Here is an 18897-nt window from a genome sequence, read left to right on the forward strand (position 1 = left end):
TAACATCTTCAAGAGATTTTATTTACAATGGATTCATAATCACAGGAATGGATTAAGATTAAGAACATGTTTTTTCCTGAGGTACATAATTCAAACTACCACGCTTGGAGAGTTGAGGTATATTGGTCAGTTAGCTTCATTAAATTCCACAATAAGGCCTTTTTAAAATGGTTCTCTTATTCACAAAGGAACTGGCAAGAGAGGAAGATGGGTTAATACAAATCTGTCATTACTGTGCAAATTCAGGGGATAGGAAAAAAGCACCATCTTTATTTGAATATCATAATGCATGAGTACAGTACAAAGTGATCTGAATTAGCAAGAATATAGAAGATCAAAAGATAATAAAGGTCTAGTGCCCACTTTAATTAGCTCACTGGTGGTGTGAGAAAAAGGAATGGAACAAATTTGGTGTTCTAAGATGGAATTTACACTTACCTCTGACTCATCCTCATTGTATCTAAATTTAAGTTTACAGTTTGGAAATAGATTTCTATATATTGTTTAAAAGTTAAAATGTTCTATAAGTTTATATTTTTAAAATGTCAAGCAGTTAGGGATCTATAACCCTATTGAAAATGAAAAGCTGACTCTTCAGTTACATGAAGAATATAAAGAGATTTTAAAAATCAATTTATAAGCCCAAACAATCTCCAACAGTATTAACTTTTAAAAATATGTAGAGTCAAAACATTTGCATGTAGTGCTGATTTGGCCTAAGTCCTCGCTTGGTCACATTTTGTATTTCTACCCTTTGACAAGTTGCTTTCCAAGTCTATAAACCTGGAGATCATTTAACACCTTTCCTACTTTTGCAGATGAAAAAGCTGAGAACCAAAGAGGAGACATGACTTTTCGAAGGCCACCCAGGTAGTTAGACCAGAACCAAGGCCCGCTGTTCCGCAGTCCAGTGCTCCACTAGCTATACCACTTTACTTCTCATAGATTATCTATAAGCAGGACAGAAATTGAACCCACAAGAGTTAGCTCAAGAAAAGTCCACATAAATGTTTGGATATACTCATAGTGGCAACAATTAAAAACCACAGTAGGGGGGGTACTGGGTTCCTGGCCAGTGGTGCTCTGTCGTGGTCCCTAGGGGAGCAGCGACAGTCTCCCAGGTACAGTGGTGGGGACCGGGAGGGAGTGAGGGTTCAACAGTGAGCCCCAGATGCTAATGACTATGCTTGTGAGCTGATAAACCCAAAATAAGAACAAGGCCTAGAGCAACTTTGTGCCTGGGAATTTCCTTCTGTCAGCCTTCATGTTACTCAAATGTGGCCAGTCTCGAAGCCAAACTCAGCATGTAAATGCAATGCCTTCCCCCCAGCGCGGGACATGACACCCGGGGATGAGCCTCCCTGGCAACGAGGGACCACTATCAACTACCAACTGATGATGCAACTGGAAAATGACCTTATACGGAAGGTTCAATGCGGATCAGCAGAATATCCATGTCTACATAAAATACCATGACTTTAAAATGCTGTTTGACCTAAAGTAAGGGGGAAATGGAAAGGAGAAATGAGTTTATATGGCTACGAGTTTCTAAAAAAGAGTCTGGAGGCTGGCAGAAGGTTTGCCCTCATGCACAACTGAGCAGAGTCAGAGAGACAGATAAAGCAGATACAACCCCCAGATATTGGTTCCTTTGAGGGCTAAAGAGACCCATGGGAGTTATGGTCATGGCCAATGGGGTTAACTACCAGGGCAGATGGCCCCTCTTTGGAAATGGTGTTTATGTGTGATGAATCTGGACTCAGATGGGATCTCCCTTCATAAGACTTTCATGCTAATGTGCTGGAGGTGCAGTTAATGTTGGGGTTTAAGATATATTTAGGGGATTTGAATCTCTGGACTGACAATGTGATAGCCAGATCCTGAGCCTCAACAGACTCCAGCACCTACAATCTGATTTATTGGACTTACCACACTCAGCTAAGATGGAGTTGAAGAAGGACAACCACCACACCATGGAGCCTAGAGTGATTACAACTGAAAATGGGAGGATTGCATCCAGCATCCAGGTGGAATCTGACCCTCCTCTTGACATAGAGGTGCAATGGACACAACCAATCCAATGTCCACATAGAAGAGGTGGCATTGGATTGGGAAAAGTGGACATAATGGACAAAGGGTATGGGGAAAGGCAGGAAGAGATGAGAGGTGGAGGCGTCTTCGGGACATGGAGCTGCCCTGGATGGTGCTTCAGAGGTAATCACCGGACATTGTAAATCCTCACAGGGCCCACTTGATGGAATAGAGGAGAGTATGGGCCATGATGTGAACCAATGTATATGAGGTGCAGAGGTGCCCAAAGATGTACTTACCAAATCCAATGGATGTGTCATGATGATGGGAACGAGTGTTGTTGGGGGGGGGGGGGAGAGGGGGGGTGGGGGGGTGGGGTTGAATGGGACCTCACATATATATTTTTAATGTAATATTATTACAAAGTCAATAAAAAATAAAAAAAGAAAAAAAAAAGAAAAAAAAAAGAAAAGTCCACATAACCCATTCAGCCACCAGGGTCATATGTTTGAAAATCATGTTTAAAAAGGAAAACGAATTAGCAATCTTCAACCAAAAGTTGTATTCTTGCCCATAAGAAAGCAATAATTGCTATGCTCCATCTTGGTCCAGTTAGAAGAGCTTTCTTAATATGACAGTAAAATAAAATATCATTAGATGGAACAGTGATTCTTCTCCCTGAGGTTCACTTAAAATAGCTAAAACATGCTATAAATGATCTAGTTTCATCTAGTAACTGATTACATTGTTGTTTTCTGTTCATTTAACTTAATTTTAGAGGTATTTATACGGTACTTTAGGATTACATGTTCCAAAATATTTCTACGGTGAAAAATACTTCCATTTTTTTACTTGACATTTATGATTTTCAAGTAGCACAATAGTTCTAATGTATTCTTCTGGTCACAAATCCTACACTTCAGGAAGCACAAAACATTACAAATGCCCTCATAGCTCATGGTTGTATGAACTAGAATATTCAAATTTGAAAACCTGTTAGGGTTTAGCAATAATATAAATACATGAAATGACAATTTGGAGTGCTGAGGACTTGGTGAACATGACAGTGCATGCTCTGAGACAAAAAAAAAAAAAAAAAAAAAGTCACTTAAAAATACTTCTGGGAAAAAATGGGGAGAATGATCCTCAGACTGACCAAAGCTGCATGGTACTGCATCCCGGCATCCAGTGCCCATGTCCAGCCACCACCACCATGCCCAAGAGAAAGGCTGAAGGGGATGTTAAAGGAGACAAAGCCAAGGTAAAATATGAACCTAGAGAAGATCTGCAAGGTTATCTGCTAAACTTGCTCCTCCAAAGCTAGAACCCAATCCTAAAAAGCCCCCTGCAAAGAAGAGAGAGAAGTCTCTGGTAGAATAACAGTAAGTCCACTCTAGTAGTGGTCTAGTAGACCAATCCTGAGGATTCTGGGATGGTTATGCCCACTCCACCTCTAATTAAGAGGGGGCTTAGATTCCATGGAGCAAATGGATGGGACTGTCTTGCTTGCACTTGTAGACTCTCTCTGTTCCTTGGGATGGGCATTGTCCATCATCACCTCCTTGTTAGTTGTCCTGGGTGAGTCCAATGACCTGGAGAGTAGGTGTTGCAATGCTGTTGAGATTCAGGGCCCAGCTGGCACATGGACAGCTCAACAATTTAAGTCTCTTGGACATACACCTATCAAGTCTATTACTGACTAGACAAATAGTAGGGGCAGAAGAGCCATGTGTAGGGAAACAACAAATGAGTCCAACTCGGACACACTGGAGAGCATAAATTCCAAGGTAGAGCCCACTGGCAGGGAACCAAACTCCTGAGCTGTCTGCCCTGCCTATAATGTCTCTAGAGCCCTCGGAAACCCCACTATTGTGGGACAATATTTATTTTAGCAGTCAATGAGAGCCTGCTGAGATATGCATAAATATAACCTCTGAAATGATCTCCCGACTCACTTTGAAATCTCTTAGCCATAAAAACTCATTTATATTTACCCTTTCTCCCATTTGGTCATGGTCTTTTTCCAGGTGCATAGCTAGTTGGCACTTGGTAATAATCCCTTAGTTCCAGGGAAGCTCATCCCCGGGAGTCATGTCCCACACTGGGGGGAAGGTAATGCATTTATATGCTGAGTTTGGCTTAGAGAAAGGCCACATTTGAGAAGGTATTCAGGTGGGGAAAATGGGAAAGCTGATGCTGGCAAGGGTGGGAATAATCCTGTAGAAAACGGAGATGCCAAGAGACCGTACATAGAAAGCTTAAGGTGTTGGAGATGTCAAGTGAAGTGTGTGCATTTTTGATAAGTGTGTACTTCTGGTGACCAAACAGTCTGAAATACTATTTTTTATCAAGTTTTTTAAAAATGCAAAATTTTGTTTTACTTTTTTTTTTTTTAACTACATTGGTAGCACACAGAACACTTCATTGTTATTTTGGAGGGAAGGGGCAAATGTCTCTGAAGCTGGATTGATATTGGAGAAAACACCTTTCTCCTCTAGTTTTGAGAGACTTCCTCTTTACTCCCAGGAGAAAGGATTCCCTGACATTAATATACATTGTTTACCTTGGTACAGATCCCTCGTGGTGTGGAAAAACTAAAATTCATTTTTATGTCCCCATGTCCTCTTCTTCCTCTCTGCCTTTAGCATACACTTGACTGTCTTAAACCCAGAAAGGTGTTGGGGCCTGACCCAAGAAAATTGGTTACTAGGGTATCAGACAATCTAGACTTTCCAGTGATACCATGAAAATGGCATCCCTCAAAAGAGTAGTGATTCCCTTTTTTAGATTGTGGATAATTCTGCTGTTTTCATTTCATTTCCTGAAAGTCAGTGTTGGCTTGTGAACAGTTGTTAAACAGTATGCTAAATGTGAAATGTCAACTCTCATTCTAAACTTCCCCTGTTTAGAGCATCAGATAAAAATTTCATTGGGTTTTATAGTGGTTTTCTGATTTTGGAAGTCCATTGAAGAAAGGACTTTGAAAGTTGTTGGATATTGTTAACAATTGTCTGCCCAGGTCTTGCCTGAAATATCATGATTGTTTATGAAAAGTATCTTTAATAAAGCTGGATACAGTTTGAAAAAAATACTTCTGGCCATTCTTTATCTACAAGTTTTAAAGAAATACCGCCTAAATAATTAAAATCTGTGCCAGGACCTATATCCCCAGGGCATTGATCTAGTTCTGGCCTTCATCATTCCTTCTGGATTATTACCAGAGTCTTCTAAATCTCCCCCCTTCCTTTTTCTCTCCTCCTTCAAACTTTGTCTCTGGGTGACAAGCTTAATGACTCCGTTTCCATAGCTCTCAACTTTCCTTACAGTTTCCTTACAGTTTCCTTACAGTTCATAAAGAAACTTAGTTATCTCCTACATGTCCCTAGGTGATTTGGGAATGCACTCTCCCAGGGAGAAGATGACATGCAGTTTTCACTGTGGAGTTCTTGCTGGGTTCCAGCATTTCCCATATGCATGGACTATATTTTCCTGTGTCCATACTTCCTGCCCCACCACCTTTTCTAGTACCCAGCTATGGATGTTCATAATTTTGACCTCCTACATTTCTCCCTTGCAGAAACCATTTACTTTCATGATTCAAAATATGATTTCTATGTGGTAGACTCATAAGTTTATTAAAACTTGCTGGTTTTTCTCTTAAACTCTGTCTTCTGTGTGGATAGCCTAGCCAAAATCCATACTCATATTCTCATATAACATAACAAAACCAATCTTATTATTCCCCACCTTAAACAAGCCCCTACTCCTCCTCTAAGGTAAGTGATTTCTGTCAGTAGATATGCTATTCTCCCCAGCCCTTAGGCTCTAAATCTTGGAATGCTTTTTTAAAAAAACAAAAACAAAACGGAAACTCTTTTTTTCCCCTCTCAGGCCTAGTTGATTACCAAATCTGTCAGATCTGCATGAACAGTCTCTCTCTCTCTTTTTTTAAGACTATACAACTTTCCAAACCTTTAGTTATCTTATGTTCACATCATGATCTACATTCCAGCCTATCAGCCCCCACACATCCTTGGTGCAATTTAACATGTCCTACATCCCTCCTAGCGCAATCCTGTGGAACACCCCCACTGCCCACACAGTTACATTGGTTCCATCCATTCAATACTCTTTTCCCCCTCCCCTTAAGGCCCACAGTGACAGCCAATCTTCACTGCCTGAAGGGCCTTGTTCAGAGACACTTGCAACAGTGTTGAGGGCCTGACACGCTCAATTGCCCTAATGCACTGGGAGCCACCATTTCTCTTGAGAGATACAACTCCCTCTACTTGAGAACATCAGTCCTCCCCAGGATAACAATATCTTTTATAAATGGGACTTCTCTCCTCACCATTCTTTTCTTAAAAACGTGACCACACCAATTGCCACTTAAGTGAGGTATTTGCTTCCAGTATCTGCACCCAATATCCTATGACTGACAACTAATATTATTAAAATAAGATGTTCTTGGTATCATTGCCTTTTGCTTAGAAACTCTAAGCTTTCTCATTTCCTTCAAACTAAGGTCTAACGCAGGGGTTCCAAACTCAAACTCCTACAAGAAAATAGAAAGAAAGGAGCCAGGTATGATCTCATGGGGAGTATAAACCATGGTACTGAGAAAAATGCATGTCCCATCCACAAGGGCTGTCTTCTCAGCTCCAAATGACCACTAACATATGGGAATGTGGGCCAGAACTTTCCTTTTTCAAGAGAACCAATAAATATTGATTCTTATGTGTAATCTCCCAAATTTAAATTGTTGGCAACTCCTTGAAATGTTTTGTTTTTTTTTAATGTGTAGAGTGAACACAGTGTGAAAGTCAGACTTGGCCCCAGGACTTTAGGTTTGCTATATTTGTTCTTCCCTGAGCAGAGACTGGTCATCACAGATATTTATAATCGAATCTTCCCATTTCTAGATAACTTCATTTCCTGGTCTGCCCATGTTAATTTCACCATTCTGCCAAAACAGTGTGCTTATTCCTACTTTTGAGCCATTCTTATGTTCTTTCTTCCTCCTGGAAATACCCTCCTTACTTCACACATATCCAAATCTTACCCACATCCAACTTCTCCATGAAGGTCCAGTAAGAGACTACCTCATATTTTTACAAGACTGATAAATATACATTCTTGTTTCTCCTTGACAAAAAAATAAAGACATGCTGCATTCTTTTCTTATATTCTGTAAAACACCCACTATGCATATAGCAGGCACTCAAATACTTTTGGAATAGATTAAAATGAAATGGCATTTAATAGAGCCTGTGGAATGGCCAAATGTTCTGGTCAAAGGAGACCAACTGATATTTTAATTTGTTGGGGAAATGTAATTAAAAGCAAAATCTCCTACTAACCCAGAAAATCTCTCCACAAAAGAAGAGAGAAAAAACAGTTATATTATTGAATATGTATTAAACCATATTGTGATGTGCATCATGCACTCCACTAAAGAGATTGCAAAGATAAAAATAAATCACACCTGCTATAGCCAAATAGATCCAACCCATTACATATATGTTCTCAAGATAAATGATAACTTGCCCTCAATTAAGATGACTTGACAGCACCATTTGTCACACACAGTTCATGCTAAATTCACCCAGTAATTGGGGTGACCATCTGTGTTAGCTAATTGCCTTTATACAAAATAAAAATACACTGTTCATATCTTTATGATAGGAGGTAGTTTTGCAAATTAAAGCCTGTTGCCCACAGAAATTAGGCTCCTCCCCTCCCCAAAGAAATCAGGAGACGGGAGTGCTATCTTCCTTCATGATTATGTTTCAAAGAGATAGCTCCCAGGTCCTTGAGAAAGACATTTCTGGGTTGTAAAGCTGGCAAGAAGCTTTTAGCTTTTAAAAATATGTACACCTCTCAAAGGGGTAGAGAAAGGATTTAAAATTACAAGTTTTCTAAAGAAAAAGTGGGGGTGAGGTAGGATAGTATCTCTTTTCCTTTTTGTACCAGAAATAATTATTTCTTTTCTGTTCTGATTTGTATTTACCCATATACTGCAATATTCAAGGGAGAATGCTGTCTCTGTCTAAATACTCCATGAATTTCTCAGAGAGAGTGACCGCAACTCTGTACCATTGGTTATACACCTTCTACCAAAATATCAGTCCACCAAGAAATCACAGCATAAGAGATTTTAAAATGGGCCATCAAAATCAAGTTCAGAGTTTTAGGGCATGGAGAGAGCAATCTGAGAAGTGAAGGCAGACAAACAAGACTGACCTTTTTTGCAGAGATGTATTTCAGTGCTCTCTAACAGGGCATGCCACTTTCATAGCTGTATGTACTACAGAAGATTCTAAGGCACCCTGCTCAAATTCACAAGTTTCACAAAGAGGACAGCAGTCAGCTTGTAAGCTTGAAAAGGAAAAGAAAAAGCAGGATATCTGGGGGGAAAATAAAAACTAGAGCAAGAAGGGACTCAGCAGGCTCAATGTCTCCATTTTATAGATACAATATGGTCAAAGCAAGAATATTATTGTGAGTGGCAATCCCGACTTTAATTTCTTTTACTCTATATCCAGTTCTTTTTCTACTGTACAACCCTGCCTGTATTGATAACTACTTTTTAAAAATTCTATTGAAATAATATTTGTACATATATGAGTGAATTAATCTATCTAGTAAATTAATCTATTACTAATGCTGTAAACTAATTATAAGTGTTTTGCTGACATTTTCAGCCCAAATAAGTTTTACCCTTTTGTGGGTAATAGAAAAATGAAAGTATATTCTTTAATGTTGTTTTTGTTTAGTTTTTCTTCATTCCATTATTATATAAGCAACCCATTTATATGATTAATGCATAGACATATTTTTTCATTTTCTTTGCTGTATATGTTTCCATTATATGGACACACACCAATTAATTCATTTTATTATGATCAAAATTTCCATTATTTCCTTGCATACTATTATTCATAAAGTTACCATGAGAATACTGTATATTGATATGATAATTTGGTTTTCAATTTATATTTCCTTGATGGCTAAATATGTTGAACTTTAATTTTGAGATGATGGGAGGGAACAAAATTCAGCAGAATCATTATCTCAATCAAATTAAGTATTATACCATATCATGCAATGTAATATTTGAGGAATACCATTTAAAATGTAATTTTTTTTCTGGCTTCACCATTGTTTTCATGGAAATAGACTATATAACTTATCCTGACATTTCTGACATTAGTTTATACCAATCTGATTTTTCTTTCTTTCTTCTTTAGTATTAGAGTTTTTTTCATAATTGGGACTCAAGTTGATACTGGTGACACTCATTATTATCATTATGTTCTTTCCCAGGTTCTATATTCCTCTTTTTACAAAGGAGAAATGAAAAGTTACAAGCATGAAACAACAGACACTAATATTTAGGCATCAAATAACTTCAGATTTTAATGACATCATTCTCTATGAAGTTGTGAAGATGATGAGATACACTTCTTCCCCAACAACCAGTGTATTTTAAAGTATTGGGAGATTATAGGAAGTCGATTTGCACTTGTTATCAAGATTAAAAATGTTTGTATGGATTAAAACAGATTTTCATAGGGAAAAAAAGGGTAAATTAAACAGATGTACATTAAAAATAAGTAGGGAAGCAGATGTGGCTCAAGTGATTGAGGTCCTATCTACCATATGGGGGGTCCCAGGTTCGATTCCTTGCGCTTCCTGGTGAAGGCGAGCTGACCTGTGCTGCAAGCTGATGCAACAAGATGATGCAATAAAAAAGACACAGAGGAAAAAGACAATGAGAGACACAAAAAAAACAGGAAGTTGAGGTGGCTTAAGTGATAGAGTGCCTCTCTCCCACATCGGAGGTCCCAGGATCAGTTCCCCATTCTTCTAAAGAGAAGACGAGAAGAGAAGACAAGCAGACCCAGAAGAGCGTGCAGTCAATGGACAGAGAGAGCAGACAGCAAGTGCAGGCAGCAAGGGGGTGGGAGTGATAAATAGAAAAATAAATAAAACTTTATTTTAAAAAAAGTAAATAAAGCAAGCACTTATGAAACCCAAGTAAAGAACCAGAACACTACCATTCCCTTAGAAGTCCCCACATACCCCTTCTTATTGTAACCTCTTCCCTCCCTCCAGAGGAAATACTTTCTTACTTATATAATTGTTCTCTTGCTTTACACTATAGTTTTAATAGTTATGTATATGTCTCCAACCAACATTTTTTAGTTTTGTTTAATTGAATCATATCATTATTGTACTTTTATGTCTAAATTCTCTCATTCAACATATATTTGTGAGATTCAACCAAGTTAATGTGTAGTGCTAGTTTGTTTTTTTAAACATTGTCGTATAATAGTTCACAATGTGAATATATCATATTTTATTAAGTTATATTAAAACTGGCTATTTCAGTTATGTGCTGCTATCAAAAATGTTGTTATGAACATTTTTGAACTTTCCTCATGGTTTACATGTGCAAGAGTTTCATTAGGATATATATACCTGAATGGAGTATAATTTCTATGTTGTGGAGTATATGCATAGTCTGCTTAGAATATTGTTGGCAGGAAAAATGTAACTCCTAAAATGGCTTAAACAATAACAGCATTACTATTTTACATAAGAAGAAATCTAGACATAAAGAAGATCTAGTGTTGTTTCAGTGACTCTACAATGCCATCAAGGATCTAGCATTTTCCTTCTTCTCCTCTGCCATCTTCAGTGTCTCATTAGCTTTGTTCTCAGGCTAGGCCCCTCTTAATCATAAAATAGTGGCAGCAACTCCAGCCATCAGATCTAATCCTGACCACATGGAGAGAATAAAGTGGCCATCTCTTTCTATGTTTCTTAGGTATAAAAATACCTTTACCTGAAGTCCCTAGCAAACTTTCTCTCATCACATAGGCAAGAATCTCATCACTTGCTCATGCCTAAGTCACTCATTAATAAGGAAACAAAGCTCATCTAGGCTAATTAAGGTGAGGAGAAGTGTCTTTCCTCAGCATCTAGCCACAGCAAAGAACATACATTTGCTGTCATTAAGTATGATGATGTATATCTTTATCCCATTGAAAGTTTCAAACATATACAAACGTAGAAGAGTAAAAAAATATAGAATAGAACTCCATCCCATGTACCCATCACCCAGCTCCAGCAATTATACCTATATCCCACCCACCTCCTCAACTCTTTCTCCAGATTTCAAGAAAATCTAGCTATCATATTTTATCTGAAATATCCACATGCATCTCTAAAAGGTGATTCATTTTAAAAACAAAACCACAATACCATTATCAAACCTCTAAAACTGTATCTTAGTATCAACAAATATCCTATCAGTGTTCATATTTCTCCAGTTGTCTCATAGATGTGTGTATAATTTTAAGAATTTATTTGAATTGGGATCCAAACATGACCCAAACCAATTACACCATAATTGATTGCTGTATCTCCTGTATGGGGCAGGTATTTTGGAAAAAGGAAAACCAAAGTTCTCTCAGTAAGGAGAGTAGGCGTCCGAGGCAACACAAGCATATGCTGGAGCCACACCCAAATAGGCCCCAAGCAAGCTGGGGATGGTCTTTTTTTTTTTTTTTTTTTTTAAGATTTATTTTTATTTATTTAATTACCCTCCCCTCCCCCGGTTGTCTGTTTTCTGTGTCTTTTTGCTGCGTCTTATTTCTTTGTCCGCTTCTGTTGTCGTCAGCGGCACGGGAAGTGTGGGCAGCGCCATTCCTCGGCAGGCTGCTCCCTCCTTCGCGCTGGGCGGCTCTCCCTAGGGGTGCACTCCTTGCGCGTGGGGCTCCCCTACGCGGGGAACACCCCTGCGTGGCACGGCACTCCTTGCCCGCATCAGCACTGCTCATGGGCCAGCTGCACACGGGTCAAGGAGGCCCGGGGCTTGAACCACGGACCTCCCATGTGGTAGACCGACGGACCTCCCATGTGGTAGACCGACGCCCTAACCACTGGGCCAAAGTCGGTTTCCCAAGGGATGGTCTTCATGAAAGAGCACCTGAATCCACTGATGATGGCCAATGGCAATGCCAGGAAATGCTAGAGCAAGCAGGGTCACAACCCAGCAAAACTTCATCCCTCAAAGGGCAAGAAATAGTAAAGATTCTAGATCTCTTCAGGAAAAAGTCTACCACAGAGAAAAGATCATTAAAAACTAAGTTGGGAAGAGCACGGAATTAATACTAATTTCACTACAGCAGGAACTTTATTTTAAGAAATCAGCCATTAGCAGGAGATTAATAAAGAAGGGTCCTTAAAGAACTATGCTTATTGATTGAAATAAAATTAAAAAGTATAAAAGATAACAACTTCAATTCACTACTTCTTGGTAATCAATTTTGTGTTTTATCTATACTTAGTTTAAAATTAGGTTGTAAATATTTGAAGTGATTGGTATTGGGTCTGAGGTTGTGATTTTTTTTAATGTGGAGTTAAGAAGAAAAACTACAAACTGAAAGAGAAGTGATATCGTGCTAATAAGATTTGTTGTTGTTTTTCAGTATCTCTCCTGCTTCTAAAAATGATTTGCAGTAACAAAATAAAATTTATAGATACGATAAGATTGGAAAAACATTAAAACAGAGTATAAAGGCAAAATTTAAGAAATGAGAAAAGCAGGGAAGAAGAAATACAATTAAAAGCAGAAAACATGAGCTAAAGGAAGGGATTAATCAAATAGGGAATGAAGATAAGAAAATACATACTACTGAAATAAAGTAAATCATACTTTCATTACCTAGAAAATTTACTATTTTAAAAATATAATTAAACTTCAACATTTTGTCATGTTTTCCCATTTTTCCAACCTGTCTCCTACATAAGGGAATCACAGGCACAATTTCAGATGTGTTATTATAAAAGTTCAAAAAACAGAAAAAAGAGGTTGAGGGGAGCAGATGTAGTTCAGAGGTTGAGCACATGCTCCCCATGTGCAAGGTCCTGAGTTCAATCCCTGGTACCTCCTTAAAAAAAAAGAGGTTGAATATTAGCATAGCTCCTTCAGGGGCTGGAATTGCAGGATGGCTTTCCAGAACACAGTCTAATCAGTCATTTTCTACCTAGGGCAACTGTGCTCCCTTAGGGGACATTTGACAAAGTCTGGAGATATTCTTCTATGTTACAAATTGGTGAAGGTGTTTATCTGCTGCTAAACATCCTACAATGTATAGGAGGAATCCCCTAACAAAAACTTATCCCACCCTAAATGTCAATAGTACCCAATTTGAGAAATACAGTGGATGGTGATGTAGAGCCACTGCAGTTTAGGGTTTACCAGTACCAGACTACCATGCACTATTAACATATATAGAATGACTTCTCTTTCCTTTGTCCAATGAATGCTTTCTATTTTCTTTCCTTATCATTACCTTTGCCCCAATTAAAATATGTGCTTTAATGTCTCACATCTGCATTACTACAGGTCCCTAAATGATCCCCTGGCTCACTTTAGTAGCATACAGCTGCATGATTTATTTTTCCCAATATTGCAATCCATCCTCTCTCAGCTAAAGAATTGCAGGTGCTTCTATTTTGTCTACGATGTCAAAGCTAAAGTCCTCAACCTGACACCACCTATCAGTGGCTAATTCTTCACATTTTTAATCTCATCTTAAATCACCAAAACTATTGTTTCAGCTAAGACATCACAAGATTCTTTTCTCCTTTGTCCTCTTCATCTGGTTCAGCCTACCTCCTGGTCATCTCTTGTGGCTTTGGTAAACAATAATTCATGACAAAACCAGACTGCTTTTTGGTTTTTTTTAATTACAGAAGTTCTGGGTTTACAGAAAAAATCATGTAGATAATATAGTGCTCTCATTTACCACCCCCCTATTATTAACACTTCGCACTGGTGTAGTACCTTTGTTACAATTGATGAAAGAATATTATAAATATACTATTAACTCTAGTCCATAGTTGACATTGGGTTGTATTTTTTTTCCAATATACCACCTTGCATTAGTGTGGTACACTCATTACGTTAGTGTGGTACAGAATGCTTTTTAATGGCTTCCATCATGGATAAGAGGGACAATAGCAGAATCCACAACTGAATTCATGAACTGAAAAGAATTAACTATGCTCCTTGCTATATATACTGTTTTAGTTTGCTTAAGGCTGCCAATGAAATCTACCACAAATGGGCTGATTTTTTAAGGAACTTATCAGGGTAAAATCTTACAGTTCTGAGGCTGTGAAAAATGTCCAAATCACAGCATCAGCAGAGATTCTGTCTCACCAAAAGTCAGCTGCTGGATCCTGGACTCCTACCACATGGCAAGGCAAAACGGAAGCCAGTCTCTGCCAAGGATCTCTGCCTTCCCCTCCAGGTTCACTTTCTCACCAAACTCAGCTGTGGGCGATTTGGAACATGGCTTGTCTCTCCCTTCTGGCTTTGGGCTGCTCTGCTGATTCCAGCCTCCAGCCTCTCTCTCAGTCTCTCAGGGTTGTTGTCTTCTGCAGCTGTAGGTGATCTAGAGTTCTTTTTCTCTGTGTGTATTTCTGCTTTCAGTTTACCACTCATATAAGACTCTAGCAAGAGGGCCAAGGCCCAACCTAGGCCATGCCTCACTGACATATTCCACTCAAATGTCCCAAAGCATTCTAATCAAACATGATGTAATTAAAAGCTCCCTTAACTGAATCTATGACAATCAAAGGGTTCCACATATGCAGGAATGGATAGTTCTAAGAACATTATCTTTTCTGGGATTCACAAAAGCTTTAAATTGTCACTTGGTCTCTCTCTGCTTTTTCTTCCAGGCTCACTTTCTCCCTGAGCTCAGCTAGGGATCATCGGGCACAAAGGCTTCTCTCTCTCCTCTCCACTGGGCTTCCTCAGCTTCAAGCTGCTCTGTGACTCTCAGCTAGGGGTTTCTCTGTCTTTCTGCAGCTGTAGGTGATCCTGGAGCCCTCACTCTTTTCCATGGTAGGGCAAAATGGCACCAGCAGTGTGTTTCTACTTTCAATTGCCCTTTATATACGACTCCAGCAAGAGGGGTAAGACCCAACCTGGGTCATACCTCATTGATATAGTCCAATCAAAAGGCCCTAAAGCAATCTAATCAAAAGTGATCGAATCTCTGTTAAGTTTCCTTAATTGAATCTAACCCAAAGGTCCTACATATCTTACACAGATAGAACGGAATGGGTTTACATGCACAGGAATGGGTTAGCTTAAGAACATAAGTTTCTGGGGTCAACAGAAGACTTAATTCAGGACATATACCTTGGCAGAAAACTGTTTTCAACATTAAATGCTGAGACACAAAATGTTTTTAGGCACCAGAAAATTTCAACTAATCAGAATTTTCTCATTTTCCAAAAACTATAATTAATTGAAGGCCTTTTTCATGAAAGAAAGAGTTACAAACTAAACTCGACTAGTACAAGTAAGATAATAAAATGGAACATAAAAATTGAATTTATAATTTTCCAGTATACTCTATTATATATGAGAATTCTTCCTTTATTCCAGATAACATTGTCAATAACATTTCTCACATGAAAACTGGAAATGATTGGCATGAATAAAAGAAATATGGACACTGTTGTAAAATATTTAAGAAGTTATTATACAAAAAGAAGAATATACAAATTTTCATTGTTGCTTACAAAGGCAGGACAAGGACAAATGGATGTCAGTTACAAGGAGTGGGCTTTGCTTCAATAAAAAGAACCAGCCATGCAATGCTGATTTTTAAAGAGTTTCAGCATTTCAGCATGCCTCAAACCATCTCTTCAGTTAGGGAAATGTCCTCTGGCCAAAAACTGACCACCTTGGCTGCAGTATTCCTGCATATACAAGCATATATTGTATTCTGCATATACAAGCTACCACTACTTCAGTTCCTTGGTTTCTCAGCACTTCTAGATCCTAGCTTCTTTCAGCATCTGGGCAGATACCAGCTGCACACATAAAACAGGTACAATTATGCCCCTCCTTTGTTCAACCCCATTATCTACAAAACAAAGCCAAAACCCTTCTGCATGGTTTTCAAGGTCCTCACAATCTACTTCCATCAACCAACCCATTGGCCAACTCCAGGTTGGCAAGTAAAGATTTTGATACATAATAGGTCAAATAACTTTCTTTTATTATTTTCTTCTTTGGATAGAGATGAAGCATGACTTAGGGAAATGTGATGGACATACTATATTATGATAGTTTAAAGGAATTTGAGGAAGTCCTCCCATAGTCTTTGTGGACAAGTTGGAGAAATGTGACCCAGATACTAGGACATTTAGAAAGATCTGAAATTCAAAGAACGACCATCAAGTACTGAGTAATGGATCCTTGAAAGCCTAAAATGAGGTTTCTAATGGTGGAGTACAGAATGTTGCCTGCCCAGCAATATGGTTAGAAATACAGAACTCGTGTTTAACATATTTACAGATTGCATGATGCAAAGAGAGAAAGAAAATCCGTCAGAAGTCAAAATCAAGAAACAAAAAGTTATGAGGCCAGATCACTGGAAGGAACAAAAGATGATGAAATTCAACCAATTTAAAAATCAAACTGTAAAAGAACAATATAGGGAAAAAGTGATATTATAGAACCATTTGTAGAAAAGACAAAGTTTTTACTTAATTTTAAGATTAATGTAAGTCACCTTGTAACTCTCTACCCCTGTCCCCCCTCCAAAGAAATATATATTACCTTGGGTTGAATTAATAAACATAGGATAGAGGTAATAAAGGAGATAAATGCCCCTCTATTCTCTACACCTAAAAGGCAAAGGACCTGGTATAATTTAGCCTGAAGAAAAAAGGTTGCACTCTTGAAATATTTAAAGAGGTGTCATGTAGATATAGCCCTTAGAAGTGCAATGGGCAAAATATGTGAAGAGATAAATTTGAATTTAGTCCTAGCAGTGAGAACTTCCATGAGAAAGAAGAAGGTCTCTATTATTAGCCTGCACCAGTTTCATATATGTAGTAGATAAGATTCAAATCCTGGAGCAGTGATCAGAATAGATGGAATTGAGGTGTTTTTGTTTTGTTTTGTTGTGTTTTTTTAAGATTTATTTTTATTTATTTCTCTTCCCATCCCCCCACCCCAGTTGTCTGTTCTCTGTGTTCATTTGCTGTGTGTTCTTCTGTGTCCACTTGTATTCTTGTCAGCGGCACCGGGAATCTGTGTCTTGTTTTGTCGAGCCATCTTGCTGCATCAGCTCTCCGTGTGTGCAGCGCCACTCCTGGGCAGGCTGAACTTCCTTTCGTGCTGGGCGGCTCTCCTTATGGTATTGAGATGTTTTAAACCCTGGCAGTCTATGATTAGGAGTAATCTATAACAGAAATATGGGCAGTTCTTGGCTAGAACTGTGGTAGTGGTGAATTTAGTCTAGGGTACAGATTAGTGAAGGAAGGCTACTGCATCCTCAAGAATTACGAAGCAAAACCCTTGCTGTTTCTGAACCAAGTTTTATTAGAGAAGAAGAATTGCACTTTCACACTCACTACAAAACCTAATCGAATTACAGAGAAATCCTTCTATTTTATCCTTTCTGAAAGCATAAGGATATTTCCTCTTCTTTAAACCTACTCTTCAATATGTCTTTTCTAAGTCCTGTAAATGGTAGATTTGCTAGGCATTTTCCAGGAGTAATCTTTCAAGTAATCAAGCGAAACCTAACAAATTGTTTTGATCCTCAGAACTAAAATTCGTGGTTCTAAATGTATTTCTTTTTTTTTAATTTATTTTGTGTTCCCAAGACAGAATGACATGAACTTACCTGCCAATACACAGGTCTTCTCTTCTTATGATGATGTCAAAATGATAACTTTGGTCTGAGTGTTTTTTACCCATAAATATATGGATGTTGTTTTCTAAACTTTTATTCTGTTACCATATATAGAATCTAACTTTTCCTCCATATAATCACATTAACATATACATTACAGTACTATTAATTACATTAGCAATGTTATGCTACCATTGCCTCCATCCATTAACACATTTCCATCATTCTAATTAGGAACTTCTCACAGTTCAAGACTTAAGTTCCCATTCCCTAATCCCACCCTGTCCCTCGGTAACCTATATTATATATTCTAACTATATGAGTTTGCTTATCATAATTATTTCAAATCACTGAGCTCATACAGTATTTGTCCTTTAGTGTCTTTTTATTTTTTATTTTTTTTAGTTAGGCCAATAGTTTATTAAGAAAATAAGAGAAGAGAAATGGGAGAAAATAACAGATTATGGGTCCCAGGTATACTTTTGACTTATTTCACTCAACATGATTTCTTCAAGATTCATTCATGTTGTCACAAATATGAGGATTTCATTCCTTTTTAAGGCTGAATAGTATTCTATTGTATGTATATACTGCATTTTATTTATCCATTGCTCAGTTGATGGACATTTGGGTTGCTTCCATCTTTTGGCAATTGGGAATAATGCTGCTATGAACATTAGCATGCAGTATCAGTTTGAATCCCTGCTTTCAATTCCTTTGGGTACATACCTAGTTCTGGGATTGATGAAGAAATAGACAACTCAGTCATTGCTGGTGGCAAGGTAAAATGGTATTACCGTTGTGGAAAACAGTTTGGCAGTTCCTCAGAAAGCTAAGCATAGAACTGAGTGTTTTTGTTCTTCAACATTAGTGACATGCACTTGGTCAGTATTCATTCAGAAGTCCCCTGTGCTGGCTTTGTATCAGCAATACACAGACACACTCACTCTTTTAGTCTCCTAGGGATTTCCACACCTCTATTCTGCATTTATTTCCCATTCCCCCCCAACTCAACATGTATTTCTTCAATGGAGTTGATACAACTAAGTCTCACTAGCCCCAACTCTTACAACTCCATTTGCATGCCTTTCCTTTCTTTTGAAGTGGTAGTTCCCAAATTTAG

Source organism: Dasypus novemcinctus, chromosome 2 (assembly GCF_030445035.2).
Source record: "Dasypus novemcinctus isolate mDasNov1 chromosome 2, mDasNov1.1.hap2, whole genome shotgun sequence".
In the NCBI taxonomy this organism is placed as follows: domain Eukaryota; kingdom Metazoa; phylum Chordata; class Mammalia; order Cingulata; family Dasypodidae; genus Dasypus; species Dasypus novemcinctus.